Source organism: Dermacentor silvarum, chromosome 10 (genome assembly GCF_013339745.2).
Source record: "Dermacentor silvarum isolate Dsil-2018 chromosome 10, BIME_Dsil_1.4, whole genome shotgun sequence".
Taxonomy (NCBI): Eukaryota; Metazoa; Arthropoda; class Arachnida; order Ixodida; family Ixodidae; genus Dermacentor; species Dermacentor silvarum.
Genome location: NC_051163.1, coordinates 92,384,255 through 92,399,922, shown reverse-complemented (window position 1 = coordinate 92,399,922; position 15,668 = coordinate 92,384,255). Strand labels below are relative to the sequence as shown.

Below are 15,668 nucleotides of genomic sequence, written 5' to 3'. Positions count from 1 at the left end.
ACAATCGCGAATATGCTGTCAATGCATGTGGCCATTGACCACAAGAACTGGGACGAGATCCTTCCTTACGTCACTTTTGCGTACAATACCGCAATTCAAGAAAGTACAGGCTTCACACCTTTTCGCTTAGTGCACGGTCGAGAAGTCACCACGATGCTCGACGCCATGCTCCTTCCCGACAACTTGGGAATGTTTAACACGGATGCGGCCATGTTCGCCCAGCGCGCCGAGGAGGCCCGTCAACTCGCGCGATGCCGTATTCAGTCTCGCCAAACGGCAGACGCACGTCGCTACAACCTTAGCCACCAAGAGGTTTCCTACAATCCTGGCGATGAAGTGTGGGTGTGGAACCTCATCCGACAGCACGGCCGGTCAGAAAAGTTGCTGCGTCGCTACTTCGGTCCTTACAAGATTGTACGGCGACTCAGTGACGTTACCTACGAGGTTCTCCCAGAAGAAACTCCAAGAAACTCCCGTCGGCTTCCTCAAACTGAAGTGGTTCATGTTTCAAGACTAAAACCATATTTTTCGCGCCGTGAATCTACCGTCGAGTGACGCTAATACACTGTAAACACAAATTAGCCCATATGGGCGTTTTAACAGCTGACATGCCCTTTTTCCTCCCAAGCTCAAAACAGTTACGCCCACGAGATGGAGTAAAACAAGCTAGAACCTTTATTTTACCCTCGACCTCATTCAGATGAACATTAAGGGGATGTTGCGGTAGTAAAATGGGGGTTCTCAAAAAATAACTGGCGTTGGGTAGATAGGGAGTGCTGAATACGCCCATATCTAACCCGAGCCAAACAGCTAAAGAACAACTCAGCCGCCAGGTGCCGCCTGCCATGACCAACATGGCTGTCACCCCGAGCGACAATTTCAGTAGAATTTCTGCACTCAGATTCGAAATATCCCGCGCAATGTGCGTCCGCGTTGTTTTTCTGTTTGGAGTAGCCGCGCTAGCGCTGCAGGCGCTGCAGAGAATGCCGCGGCAAACCCGAAACTACGCCACCGTACCGAAACTTTCGAAGCGCCGCGCCGACGGGTCTTCGGAGTGCGCGCGCTCGAAGCGACCAAGCGGCAGCCATTACCACCAGCGTCGGCGCATTGTTCTGCCGTCGTTGGTGTCTCCCGCAGTTTCGAACAGCCAAGACTCCACGGTAAGTGATTTTCAACGACCGCTGCACGTTCTGTGTATGCATATGTGTTCAGAGGCGCTGATACGAGTTATTGAAGGCCTCAGTGCAACAGTTGGCCGTCCCGAACCATTTTGCAAACTGACTTGCACGATCACCGTGTTTGTGCGAGCTTTGTCGTATTCGAAGCGAGTGCTTAGAGTGGAGCGAGAGTAGTTAGAAAACATGATTTTAGATGATGAGGAACTTTGCGATGTCTTCGAGGTCTGTTAATAGGATGGCTGTGAGCGTTCGTGATGTTTCCCCAAGCGCAAGCCACTACCAGAGAAGTTCCGTGCAGTGCGGGGTGAGCTAAGCCGCCAAGCTTCGCCGCCTAACCGCGGCCTTAAAATGTGTCAACTCGTTACTGCGACGCGCGTGTGTGCGGGTTTCGGCGCTTCTTTGTGCGCGGTATCTGCTAGCTGCCGCTTACGTGGCGCCAATCCCCTCGTACGGTTGTGTGCAGTAGGTCGCTTACTAAGCGTGCACTGTGTAGATTTGCCGGTACGCTCCGGGCCGGCGTCTGTCTCTTTGCGCCCACGCCGCTGATTGTGCAGGCAGTGCGCGATTGCTGCGCCTAGCCGCGCAGCTTGGGGAGCCAGCACCCGTCGACTTTGGTCTTTAGATTACCGTTCACATTACCGGATACGCCGTCTTTCCACCCTTCGCGAGCAGAAAACGATGCGGTTGGCTTGACCAAACAATTTACGCGACAGCGTTGGCGGTGATAGATCACGGGAACGTAGCGCGGTGGCTGTGTTATTTGCTGATGCAGTGACTACGCCTCCCATGCAAGCACTATGCAATATCTATATAGTCGGCGATTGTACAATGTTATTATTCGACTGCCCGCTCTGTGCACTGGATGCCTTGACTTGTTTAATGTTTGTTTTGCTGCTGCACCATTGCGTACAGATATTCAGTTTTGATTTCTACGTACCAAATTCATACAATGTCGCCCTTTCAAACTCAGGATCTTATCACACTTGACAGTGTGATCGTACTGTGCACGAGTAATATTGACTCAATTCCTGCTGCTGGTAAAAAAAAAGAATGGCTGGCTGATCAACCCAAATCTGACAAAAATGTGCTTTAGGTCCGCCATTGTCTATTGTAAAAAGAGATACTACCTTGGTATTCAATGTCAGTGACACTCATTAATTATGCATCCTCTTGACCGAAATAATTTGTCTTGGAAGCCATTCAGTTTATGTGATCAGTAAACATTTCATGGCTTAAGCGCATAGGGGCATGAGTTGGGTAACGGCTTTTGTTGTAAAGAGTAAAGCCTGTTAAAATATAAAATTTTGGCAAGCATAGTTTACCAATAATGTAAGCTGAACAGCATACAAAACTCAGCGTAGCAGCGGAAGTAATCCCATATCAACTTGCGGCCATGCTGTTGTGGGCTCTATGTAACATTGCTGTGTCTAATTTTTCACTTGTGTTTCAAGACTGCAGCCGTTTCATTGCCAGCTGTAAGGATGAAGCAGCTTCATAGCCGGACATTTCCCCTTTTCAGCAACAGAGGCATAGGTAGGCTCTTACCTAGTTTTTTTTTACCCTGTATCTTTTACCTGCAATGGCTAGTTTTGTGGCTTCAGTTAGAGGGAATGCTGTGACACCTGTTCCATGGGGCAGAAGACATATATAGGCATGTGTGTTCCAGTAAGAAAATAAAAATACTGAAGGAGCCCAACATGACGTATTTGAGGACAAATGTATCATGTAAATTACTATGTGACAAAAATAAAACCGACAAGACTTGGTGCACAGTGTGCAGATGTGTGCATCAGAATAAGGACGAAAACCTTGTGCAATTAGTTTAAAAAAATATTCACTAGGTTGTTTTGTTCTCTATCACATTATTGCAAAACTGCGCTCTCTAGTATTGCGTGTTAAAAACACAGTTCAAGTACATCATTTGCCTTCACCATCATATGCATAGAACATATGCATATAAACAGCGTGGAATTCTTAAAAAGTTGCTTTGCTTCACCGACCCTAATTTTAGGTCCTTCTCAAGTTTTCCCATCTATTTAAAAAAAAGTATGAACACTTTCCAGGGTTTACAGGCAGCTTAAGAACATTGTGCCAGATTGTGAAGAAGCCAAAGAGGTCCCAGTGTCTATAGTGGTGTCTGGTAAATGCAAGTTTCTTGATTGATGCTTTATGCTTAGTACCAATTGGATTAAGTCATGATTTTAGCAAAATGTTTGTTTTCCAGGCAAATGTCATTTGGTGTGTGTCCAAAGAACCACACTTCTTAATACAGTTGCTCATTCTCTAAGTCCACTGCTTAGTATTATGAAATGCATGTACTGTGTAAGCATAGTGTTTGGCCTTCAGCTTAAGGTAGTATGGGCACGCTTGCATGCACATAAAGTAGCATTAATACAAATATGAAAACACAAGTGGTAACACGACACAGCTATGCATAAACATTTTCACATGAGCAGATCACTCAGCGCAATCCTTAGGAAAGTAAGTAAAAATATAATAATGTGCTTATATGATAAACAGTGCTGATGTTTCAGGAGCATGGCCTTTTACCGTCATATACAATAACAGTTCGTTATTTAGGATTATAAAACTATTTGCCTTATTTCTGTCCAACTGCTCTAAATTTGAAAATTCTCGTTGATTGCATTAGAAAGTTTTTGGGAGTGTCTTCAGTCACTGCCAGAATTAAATTTGTAATTGGAGCCATTGTATGTGTGATAACAAAAAAAACATTTTGGAACCAGTTGACTGTTATGCAGTATGCCAAGTGTGCATATTAGAACAGTAACATATATTTTCATTGTAGACATGTATAAAATGTGTATGTATACATCTTTAAGTCATAGACTGTGCAGTTTTATTCAGATGTGTGATTGTGTGGATGTAGGCTCTTCTGTATAGCATTGTTTAGCATTTTTTAGCAGTACATTAAGGTGTGACACAAAGAGAAAAATATTGTTCAAACAAAATGGTTGAAGTTTACTCTTAAGAGGCTTAAGCACGTTTGGATGATTTTACACCATGTAGTAAAACAAGAATAGGAACTGAGCTGCTCGTCACAACCATATGGCACCAACAAACAATGAAGACAAGGAAAGAAAAAGAGAACAGAAGTGAAGTGGACCAAAGGACAACTCGTTGCTGATAGGAGCTGTATTCACATCTGCATGAAGCATGCAATCTTTTATTGAGTTAAAGCAACAGCTCTTCCTCCTGTTCACTTTGTTGCAAATTTCTGCGTGCGTACTAAGTCTGGCCCTGGAAGCGTTAGGCAGTGCCACTCGTGGCCTTGGTGCTGGATGTAACACATCCTTCTAACTGTAGGTCTCATGTATTATGTGAACCTAAGTTTTCTTAAATTCATGTACCCTGCAAAAGCTGCACTTGAAACGATATGCTATATACGCCACCATTGCCATGAGTAGCACTGGCTGACAGTCCCGTGGCCAGACATTGATTTACCTTGCTTAACTATTCTGCAAAACTGTTTTGCATGCAAATGTGGGGATTAGTATACATGCAAAATGCCTCACAGCATAAAATTTTTGATATGCATCTTACAATTCTTATTATTTTGTTTTAACTCAGGATGCCATTCTACCTGTGCTGCATTGTGTGGCTGACCACTCCTAGGATCTCAGCAGAATCATTACACAGGTGTGTACCTTTGTGATTCTGACTACGGGTATTTTTGTAGTTTACATTTGGTGTAGTTGCACAGATGAAATGAAAAACAGATTAAAATATTAGCTGACAGGCACTGTCTCCAAACTTTAGTTACAAAGGCAAATCTTTTTTCACAGTTGTCTTTATAGCAATACAAAAGAATGTGCACATCAAAACACCAGTGTCTAACAAGCAACATCATTGTAGTGTAGAAGAAACCAAAACATCATACGAAAACTTGTACTAAATTAGGGACTGTATTAAAATGTTATGAGAAACACCATTTCTTAAGAGCGACAGTTTGTGTATTGGAGCCTTGAACCATTTCTCGGGTTACTCTGTCTCGTTTCTTGAACCCAAGGGATGTCTTTTTCTTTTGGTTAGTGATTTTACTCAGACCGCTGCATATTTTGGCACAGTCGGTGATCAATATCTGTCACCGCTACAAGTGGCAAGCCGCGCTCCCCGCGACGAATACTGTGAACAGTACTGTCATTGCGGCAAAAGTGCCTACAGCTACTTCTGTGGAAGATCATGCAAACTGAATAACCTATATAAAAGCATCAGGTGACTCCGCTAAGAGCCTTTTATGCCTTACGCACCAGACTAGGATGCAAGATTTAGGTTATTTTGCAACCAAGACGCCTACATACAACGCTTAAAAAATGAATAATGTGGCAAGTTGGGCACATTGGTACATTATTACGAGAATTTCAGCGCAATAAACCACAAGGACGACACAAAGAAACGACCAGGACAAGCGGTGAACTTGCAACAGGTTTTATTGTAGCGAATTTCACATATATATGCACTATCCAACAAAGATGTCATTATCTGCACATGCGTAGAAATACCATCTCTTTATCTGAGAGTTGTATCGATGGCACGCTAACACACCTTTCCTCTAGCCGGGCAATACGTTCTGCTTCAACAATTTCTCGAGTGAAGTGCGATTTGCTCTTCATAATGACAGACGTATTATGTATGTCAGGTGAACAATCCTTACATGTTAAACATTGATGAGCCAGGAAACCTTCTCTTTCCCTTCATGCGTGTTTTTCACATAGTTTGCATGCTCCCTAACACTTATCGTAAGATTGACGCATCTCCCAGTTTTGCCAACGTACACCTTTCAGCATATTAGAGGGATTTCGTAGACTACACCTTCTGCACAATCAACAAAGGGTGGAGGGTGCCTATGTGTTGTGCCGCAGGCTTGCTGCTTTCTTACCTCTGGGTGGGTCATTGTGCAGAGCTTGGACAGCCTGTTAGGTGCGGTGAATACAACGTTTACATTGTACCGCTGGGTCACCTTTTTCAGGTTGTGTTAAAGCTTGTGAACATACAGTATCACCATGCAGGCAGAAGGTAGCTGTGATACCGTATGTACACAAGCTTTTAGGCAACCTGAAAAAGGTGACCCAGCGGTACGACGTAAAAGTCATATTCACCGCACCTAACAGGCTGTCCAAGCTCTGCACAATGACCGACCCATAGGTAAGAAAGGAGCAAGCCTGAGGCACAACGCATAGGCACCCTCCACCCTTTGTTGATTGTGCAGAAGGTGTAGTCTACGAAATCCCTCTAAGATGCGGAAAGGTGTATGTTGGCCAATCTGGGAGATGTGTCAACGTTAGCTTAAGTGTTAGGGAGCATGGAAACTACGTGAAAAACGTGCATGAAGGGAAAGACTTTAAAGGTTTCCTGGCTTGTCGTTGTTTAACATGTAAGGATTGTTCACCTGACCTACATAACATGTCTGTCATTATGAAAAGCAAATCGCGCTTCACTCGAGAAATTATTGAAGCAGAACATATTTCCCGGCTAGGGGGGGGGGAAAGGTGTGTTAGCATCCCATCGATACAACTCACAGATAAAGAGATGGTCTTTCTACGCATGTGCAGCTAATGACGTTTGTGTAAAGAAATATATGTGAAATTGGCTACAATAAAACCTATTGTAAGTGCAGCGCTCGTCCTGGTCGTTTCTTTCTGTCATCCTTGGGTGTTATTGCGCTGCAGGTCTTGTAATAATGTGCTGTGGGTTTTTTTTTTCTTCTTTTTGAGTCTGTTGTTTAAAAGGTCATTTTCCTTTTCAGTGTGTTAGATAAAGTCAGTCACAGGAAGGTCGCGACTATATTTTATTTCAGCAACCCTTTATGTGACTTCACACAATTCCTTCACACGTTGCAACCAAGCTTATTTTTTAAATGTATGCCTTTCTTTCAGCATGGAAAAAATCTTACATGAAACAAGGTGATAAGTACTGCTTATGCATTTGTATGATATTCCGACAGAAAGGTGAAAAGTAATAAATCTATGCTTTCATAAATTGTCTACCTATTCTACAAGATTTCCTAATGGGAATAAGACAAATTCATTTGTTTCCACAAGCCTATAACTGAAACAAGAAATTACAAACTTAGCTTTTAAGAGGGCCCTGAAAGGGGCCCGAGGGGGCAGTTGGTGTGCACGTCCTCTTTTCTAGCGCAGCCATCGCTGCACATGGCTGTCGATGCAGCTGAGCACATATACAGCCTGCGCACCTTGTTCTAGAGGTAACCTGCTGTGTGTGCAAAGAGTGGGCATGCTGACATGGCGTGGTATTATGTGCATTGTCTTCCTGCTTTGCGAGCACCACTATAATGTGACAAAAGCAGCGTGTGGCCATTTGGTTATCCCAATTCTGGTGTAATGGCACTACAAAAAGTGAACAAAGATGTGCGCACATGACACAAGCCTCAGCTCTCACCTCAAGCTTTATAATCAAGAAACAGACAATATATAATAACAAGTGGTGATATGATGTGATGATATCTATTAAAATTTTTCGTGCAGTGCAACTGATAGATGACTGATGCATTTGTCATTCTATTTAAGTTTCAGAAGCCACAATTGCCTGGCATGCTGTCTGGTCATCATGCGTGGCTACAATGTGAGTTTTGTTGAACACAGTACTGCTGCCACATTTGTTAGTGTTTCACAATGCATGAGGGCAGGTTGTTTCACACAGATGAGTCATGCTCCCCCAATCACGCATTAATTCCGTAGTGTTTAGACGCAACCAAGGATGGAAAAAGGTCAGGACAGGAAAGAGCGTTCTTTCCTGTCCTGACTTTTTTCCGTCCTTCGTTGCGTCTAAACACTACGAAATAAGATGAACCAACTAGCCCAGCAACAAGTCCTGACACGCATTAATACAGCATCCCATCTGTCCAATGTAGGCACAACCTTTTGAGGATTCCAGACTGTACACAACACTTGTGGCCTAGTTTGCCGGATGCATATTATGCCGTAAGCCACAACCAACCTTCTTTATTTTTTACTTCTGCCTTTTTTTTGTCACAGCACAAAACCGTCCTAACAAGGGCCTGTGAAAATATGATTTGCACAACTGAATTAGGCATGACGATGGAATATAATGAATGAGATGAGCCAAGTAAAAAATGGTCGCAGTTCTTTCGTATGCTCTTGTGCTTTTTCATGGGCAAAAGCGCACTTGGTCCCTATGGGCTAAATGCCTTTCTTTCTGTAGGAAGCTTGTGAACAGAGATTTGCTCTGATGTGAGAAAAAATACTGCAGCCAGGAAAACAATTTGGTTGTTGCGTGTGGCACGATTTGAAGGAGGTGATGCACTGTGCAACAGAGGTTGTGTACAGTTGGCCATGGCAATCTTGTTATGCCTATATTGTATTAATTTGAGATTGGGGTGAATCAGGCTTGTGCCTAACAAATCTCATCCGCACATTGCAACATACTCTAAACAATGCTGGTTTATTCTTGTGTTCCACAAAACTCGTTATAGCCTAAAATTATGGAACTTGGACATCATAACAAGCACAATGGAATGCCGACCCAAAGAGACACAGACTGGATGGGCGCTAGTCTATATCTCTTCGTGTTCGCATTCTTTCCTGCTTGTTATGATGTCCAAGTTCCGTTATCACAAACAAGCCCAAACTTCTGCATTGAACAGAAATTATGACCAGAGAGTACATAAGATAATTAAGCTTTGGCAGATTCACAATGCAAAGGACAAATGCATCGCTCATTCTCAGTTACATTGGATGAAGAAATTGTTTTTGAATGAATGACGTCACTTCATATCACCACATGTTATGTGCGATTTCTGTTTTGTTATTAAAGCTAGAGTTGAGAGTAGGCACTTGTGTCCTGCTTGTCATCTTTGTTTACTTTCTGTGATGCCATTAAGCCAGAATAAATCCATGACATGAACTGCCAGTCCATATAGCTCTACATTGTATGCAGTATGGCTGTTGGCCTGACTTTGACAAGTGCGAAGTAGCAATAAAAACTTCAGAAAGTAGAACTTTGGGCCAGTTGGTGATGCATATTAGAGTACGGTGAAGTGCAATATATGGGACAATATGAGGTGAGACAGACGGGCGAAGCTCTACTGACAACTGTGAAAGTTTATTGGAAAATTTTGCTGCACCAGGTCAATGCTCGCATGTGCCCAAGACACCTGAAACCAGCAACAAACAAAGCAGGCACAAAAAAAAAACAAGGAAATATGGCAAAAATTGCTAACAACATGTGCACGAACTTTTCTTCAAACGTGATAATTGGGAAGCATGTGTACGCTGGTCAACTGCGCACAGCTGGCACAAGAGACATCAAAAATGAAACAGAAGTAGAACTAGCTTAGCTGTGGCTACCTGTGAATAGCGCTTCTTTGTTTAAAGTGCCACCAAAGCCACGCTAACTCACGTATCAGATCCAGAATTGAAAATAATTTTCAATTAACACTGCTGCAAAAAGCTCGCATTCTAATTTTGTTTCTCCATGGCCTACAACTTCCACATTCTTCAACTACATATAGCAACCGCAACATTTGCAGTCCAAGGCAAGATCCAACCTCTTCTTATTTCAAACAACTGAAGTGCTGTCACAGCCTGTCGTTCAGGTACTGTCCAGTTTGTCCCAAGTAAACACGACCGCTGCTTGAAAGAATTCTGCACATGACAGAAGTAGCGCATGAGACATACTGATACTCGTGTTTCCTCGTACAGTATTTCCTTACTCGACTACCCATAACGCGTTTGCACAGTTGTGCCAACTTGTATGGTGCAGGAAACACAGGAACCACCCCATACTTCCCTGTGACTTTCATCAAGTTGTGTGAAACCTTACGCACATAAGTGTTGCCCCCTTGAAGGGGTGGATGTGTTGCTGAGGTTTCACACAACTTAAGGAAAGTAGCAGGGAAGTATGGGTGGATCTTGTGTTTTCTGTGCCATGCAAGTCGGCACAACTGTGCAAATGCGTCGCGGGTAGTCAAATTAGGAAATACTGTATGACGAAACGTGAGTGTGAGATGTCCCATGCGCTATTTCTGTCGTGTACAGGATTCATTAAACTGTGGTCATGTTTACTTGGGACAGACTGACCAGTGCCTGAGTGACAGGCTGCGACAGTACTTTAGGTGTTTGAAATAAAGAGAAATGAGGGATCTTGCCTTGCAGTGCAAAAGTGTGTTATTGTGGCTTTGGGGGCACTTTAACCAAAGAAGTGCGACTCATAGGTAGCCACAGCTCAGCTAGTTCTTCTATTTCTGTTTTCTTGTTTATTCCTCTTGGGCCAGTCGTGCGCAGTTGACAGCGTACACATTCTTCCCAATTACCATCACATTCATAAGAGAGTGTGAATGCGTTGTTAGCGATCTTTGCCATATTTCTTTCTTTTTTGTGCTTGCTCTGTTTGTTCCTGGTTTCGGGGTGTCGTGGGCGCATGTCCTGCTGCAGCGAAATTTTCCAATAGATGTTCAGCAGTCAGTTGCGCTTCTCCCGTCTGTCTCGCCTCACCTTGTCCCATCTATTGCACTTCACCATACTCGAATAGCAGTAAGAAGAGCAACCAACTCACCCAAGCAATAATCAAAGCCTACAGAATTGCCAAATTGAAGGAAAAATGTTTCAGTGTAGGACCTGTTTTGTGAACTGATAAGGAAATGGCATACTTGTTTGCAAACCAATGACAGGTGCATTTTCCATGCACATACATTATTGTGTGTAACTGCTCCCTGCTTCTTAGGTTTTTTATGGCTTTTATCAAGCATTCCAGAGTACTTGACTGTTTGTCTGTTGTAAAATTAAATCAGTTGTCATTCAGCACGGCGTGTCATTTTCTATAAGCCCTTACTTAGTCTTTTTACTTGGTGCTGGTTCCACCTAAATATGAATTTCTAAATAGACTTTTTTTAGATTATAAACAGAATACTTTTAATATGTATTTCATTACAAAAACTTTCTCAATTTTAGGAAGTCCTGCTGACCCCAAGCATGGTGTGAAATGAAGAAATGGCACTCCACATCCATAGAGAGCTTGATTTCCCCTGTTTCATGCTTACTTGTTGGCATAGCCAGTCTGTTAGCTTAATTTTTGGTTCTTCCCTATTGAATGCTCAAGAAAGGCACCAAAACTGTCATTCATTGAAAAAAAGTTGTTTGCAGACACTGCCATGCACAAAGCCCTTGACCTCATTGAATGTTTTTAAAAGAAAATGCAGCTTCTGTGTGCAGCAATAGGCTGAACAAGACGAGGGCAAACAGGAAGGTTGCGACATTAGTGTTCAAGAGTGGGCCAACAAAGAAGGTCACAAGCTGAAGCCAACATCTTTACAAGGGAACAAATGGATTTAGCCTGAGCCATTCCCTGTTCGACCAGCCAAGTCTCCTTGTCGAAACATGTGCTCTAGCCTGAGGCGTACATATCCCGTTCTACCACTCTCGATCAACGATACACCAATACAATTAGCAACTCGTGGCAAGGTCGTAAATTCACGTGGTGTGCACCCTGTAGTGTAGTGTGCACCCTGCAAAGTAGCATGAACAGTATGGTATTTACTTGAATGAAATGCAGATTTGCTTGCCAGTTACTTTATTCCCATGCTATAATTGGAAAGCATGGTTCCTAAGAGAGAATAATGATTTGAAGTTCACACAGTTTTGCTCCTTTATGTAAGTTCACACTGTTACGGTTGCTACACTACCAGTCCTGTCTGCAACTGCATAGTAGTGTTCCGAGTACGCAGCCCAATTCAATAGAAAAGGTAGGCTTTTTCCTCAGAAAATGTGCTGCTGCCTCACAGCTTGATGCAGACAAGTATTTTATATCTGGATGGTGACTGCAATAGGATGTGCTTCTTAAATAAGAGCGATATGCTGTTTCAAGTGCAATTAAATGCAATTTCAAATGACCTCAGCTTGGGGGATCACACATGGGAGGCCAATGTGAGAAGGAGGATTTGATATTGTTACGTTCGATATGTTACATTACATACTGTGACAATATCTTAGAACAAGGCACTTGAACATGAGAAAGCACGACTTATTTCATCTAAAGTTGCTACTGTTGGATATGATCAGGGAAGGTACTTATTCGTGACTCCATTTGCAACATGTTACAATGCTGGCTTAATATTTTGCACTGGGTAGATGAAAAAACCACTGCTTGCACAATATTCAACTAAACAAGGTAGCCATGCTAAAGTGTCCATGCAGAACACAACTCATGCACTATTAGAAAATAAATACGCAGGGTGATCGTTTCTAAGTTTTATGGAATTTTTAAAAATTGCCTGTGGCAGACAGCATAATTCTTGTCCTTGAGCTGGACTATTTGAAGAGCCGGATTACTAGCACATGAAATCGAAACACATAATCAATTAGTTAATGAAAATTTCAGTAATTAACTTCTTAACTGATTAGTTTACAATGCATATTGCAATTAACAAATGGTAGCCAGAGAGCTTGCAAGACGTATCTACTTGAAATGGATTTCCAGGATGACACCAGTTTCGAGATATTATTTCCAAAGTGTGGGACGAAATACATGAATGTTCTAGTTACTTTTGTGCTTCAATGGAGAAGATAGCATTTTGTTAAAAATGTAAGTTGATAAACAGTGCATTTTTAGGGCAAGTTTGATGGCATATATCTCCAAACTGGTGTCATTATGGAAATTCATTCCAAGTGGATATGCCTTGCAAACTCACCGGCTACAATTCGTAAATTGCAATATCGGCCGTAAAGTTTAATTCAAAAGATAATTAGTGGATTTTTGTTAATTAGCTGAATATGTGCTACGATTTGTCGTGAAAGTAATGTCCGCATCTCTGACAAATACAGCTAAGGACTAGAATTATGATATCTGCAACAGGTTATTTTTAAGAATTGTGTAAAACTTAAAAATGATCACCCTGTATATAGGGGACCCTGTTTGGAACTTTCACAAATCTAGTCATAAACAAAAAGACCAAGGATTAAATCCCGGCCATGGCGGCCACATTTCGATGGGAGCGAAATACAAGAACACCTGTGTACTTATATTTAAACGTACATTAAAGAATCCCAGGTGGCCCAACTTAATCCAGAGTCCCTTCCAACGACGGCGTGTCTCAGAATCATATGATGGTTTTGGCTCATAAAACACTATAAATAAATTTTTAACCTTTAGTAACCTGCTAAAAAATGCAACGCAATCACTAAACCAAATGTTTTAGCTCGTTGCGTGATGAGTCCCAATTTCTTAATTTAGTACTTAGGTATTTATCATCGTATGTTTTGTGCTAGTTCGTGCAAAATACCACCTCTGGTCGGCCTCATTCTACAGTCCACTGTTAATTTTGGGTGGCTTAGTCATGCAAGTTCAGCATATATATAGGCTGCAATATTGTGGAATGTCTGCTCAAAGTAACAGTTCAAACAAATGGTTCTGTATTTATGGTTCAATATGGGACGAAATAAGATTTCTTAAATTATCGTTTCTTGCGTTCACTAATTTTATTGTGTTAGGACGTGTACAATAGTATTGACTGGCATGTTTACGATGTAGTTTTTTTTAATCCAGACACTTTTTTGTGTCTGGAATGCTTGAAAGGAATGCTTTTGATTTGGCAGAAAGAACATATTTTATTATATATGTTACATTTGGTGTATAATAAATGTTGTTCTCTTTAGTGTGTGTGTGTGTCGTGTATTTTTCCTCTCAGCGAGTAGCATCTGCTCTCGGAAGGCCCCTGCTGACCTCGGAGGCACTGCCGATTACTAGCATTTTCGCGAGGACGACTGCATGACAGCACAAGGTTTGCCAAGAGGGGCTCTGCGATCAGTGAAAGGAAAAGGAAGTCGAAGGGCAGCGATGGGTTCATTCGTCATTGGACCACGTGTGCGCGTGACTTCGTGAATTCCCAGGGCCGTCGATTGTGTCACGTGTGGCGAGCACGCGGCGAAATGTTTCGTGGCTGGACGCCGCCGCGCTTACGCAGTGGCAGACGGGATACAGCAGGCTAAAGTGTCGGACGCCGGCGATAGCTACAAGCGTCGGTAGTGCGGGCCAAACGCACGCTCGGGCGGCAGCTCCTCGGACGGCCCCGTTCCCTTGAGCCTTGGTGTCCGTGGCGTCCGACATTTTGGCCTGTGGTGATCCGTTGGGTGCTGTGTAAGCGCGTGACCCATCGCCACCAAGCATTTCGCTTCGTGGTCGCCCCACGTAAACTAAAACGCCTTTAATTGCATCCATAAATTCTCTAATTAATACCAAAAAACGCCCTAAATGCCGCCTTAATTTCATCGCAAATGCTCCATTTGGAAATGATAAAACTCCCATTGAGGCCTGCAACACCTCCCAGTCAAATGGGGGTAAAGTGGGCACATTACGGTACTCCCGTAGTATGCCGAAGGAATGCCCACCTAAATGGGAGTTTTATCGTACGCCCATTCTATGGGAGCAAAAACATGTACAAATGGGAATGCGCTAGAGGACAAGTGAAAAACGCCCATCTGGGTGTTTTTCTGTTTAGTGTGTACATTGACGACTTACCGTCCTTTTTGTTTGTTTTTTGTTCGTTTTCGTTGTCTCCAGTGTTTTTTTTTTTTACTTTTGTTTGTTCTTTCACAGCACCAGATTGTTATTTCGCATTCCGAAACATTTATTTCGTTTCTATTTCACCCTCATTAATATAATATATACTTTTTACCCTCATTTGCAGGATCGAGACGCTGCTTTTTTTTCTGTGGAGAAGCAGAGCTGTGTGTGTGTCTGATCTCGTCAGTCGCGCTCGCTAGCCTTGTATTGTTTTACTATGCTTTGCGAACATTTTTAAAGACATTGCTGCCTTCGTGCCCCGCCTCGGGCATCTCGCCTCAGCCTCGCCCTCACACTGCTCAAGAAGGCTGCAAGTACATCTTTTCGCCTCCTCTTTTCCAACGCGCCGCTGATCATTTCTGCCGTGCGTTTTCGTGAGAAGACCGATGGCACAGCGTCAGGCTTAAAGCGTTGCCTTTTGAGCGGCATGACAGGGCTTCTCAGCACAGTCGGGTTGGTCACATAATCATCGTCGACGAAGTGGTCCGCGCAAATGAAGTCATTCTTAGAGGTCTCCAGGCTGGGCGTGATGACTAACAGGCACGTATCCAAAGTTTACGCACCTTCTCGTCTGTGGGAAACGTGTGAGACGGCGTCTCACGACCGACGATGCTGGTATAGCAGCAATGTTTGGGCATTTCCTTCCGCCGCGACGAACGCGTCAATACCGAGCGACGACCGCGGGAAGGCGCATGTAAGACGCACCACCTGCGTGGAGCGCCGACGTGGATAATGTTTCGGACGAACCACGTGCGAAGATCGCCGAAAGGGGTTAAACAAATGCTGCAACGGACCGACACCCCCGGAAACACTGCCACGGCTGTGGCCGACCTTGGCCGCGCGCTCGCGCCGGTGGGGTTCATGACGTGAAAATTAAGCTTCTGCCGGCGGCCGCTTGGAGGCAAGGTGCAACAGAAAATCGCAAAAAAAGATGTT

At 43.3% G+C, this 15,668-nt stretch overlaps 1 long non-coding RNA gene across 1 annotated transcript; it reads left to right on the top strand.

The window, feature by feature from the left end:
• The first annotated feature begins 567 nt into the window (after positions 1-567).
• Positions 568-13,827, top strand: LOC119431396 (uncharacterized). Its single transcript, XR_007463852.1, has 5 exons — positions 568-1,160; positions 2,630-2,711; positions 4,767-4,835; positions 7,724-7,778; positions 11,126-13,827. It is a non-coding gene; the product is annotated as an uncharacterized LOC119431396 (long non-coding RNA).
• Positions 13,828-15,668: the final 1,841 nt, after the last annotated feature.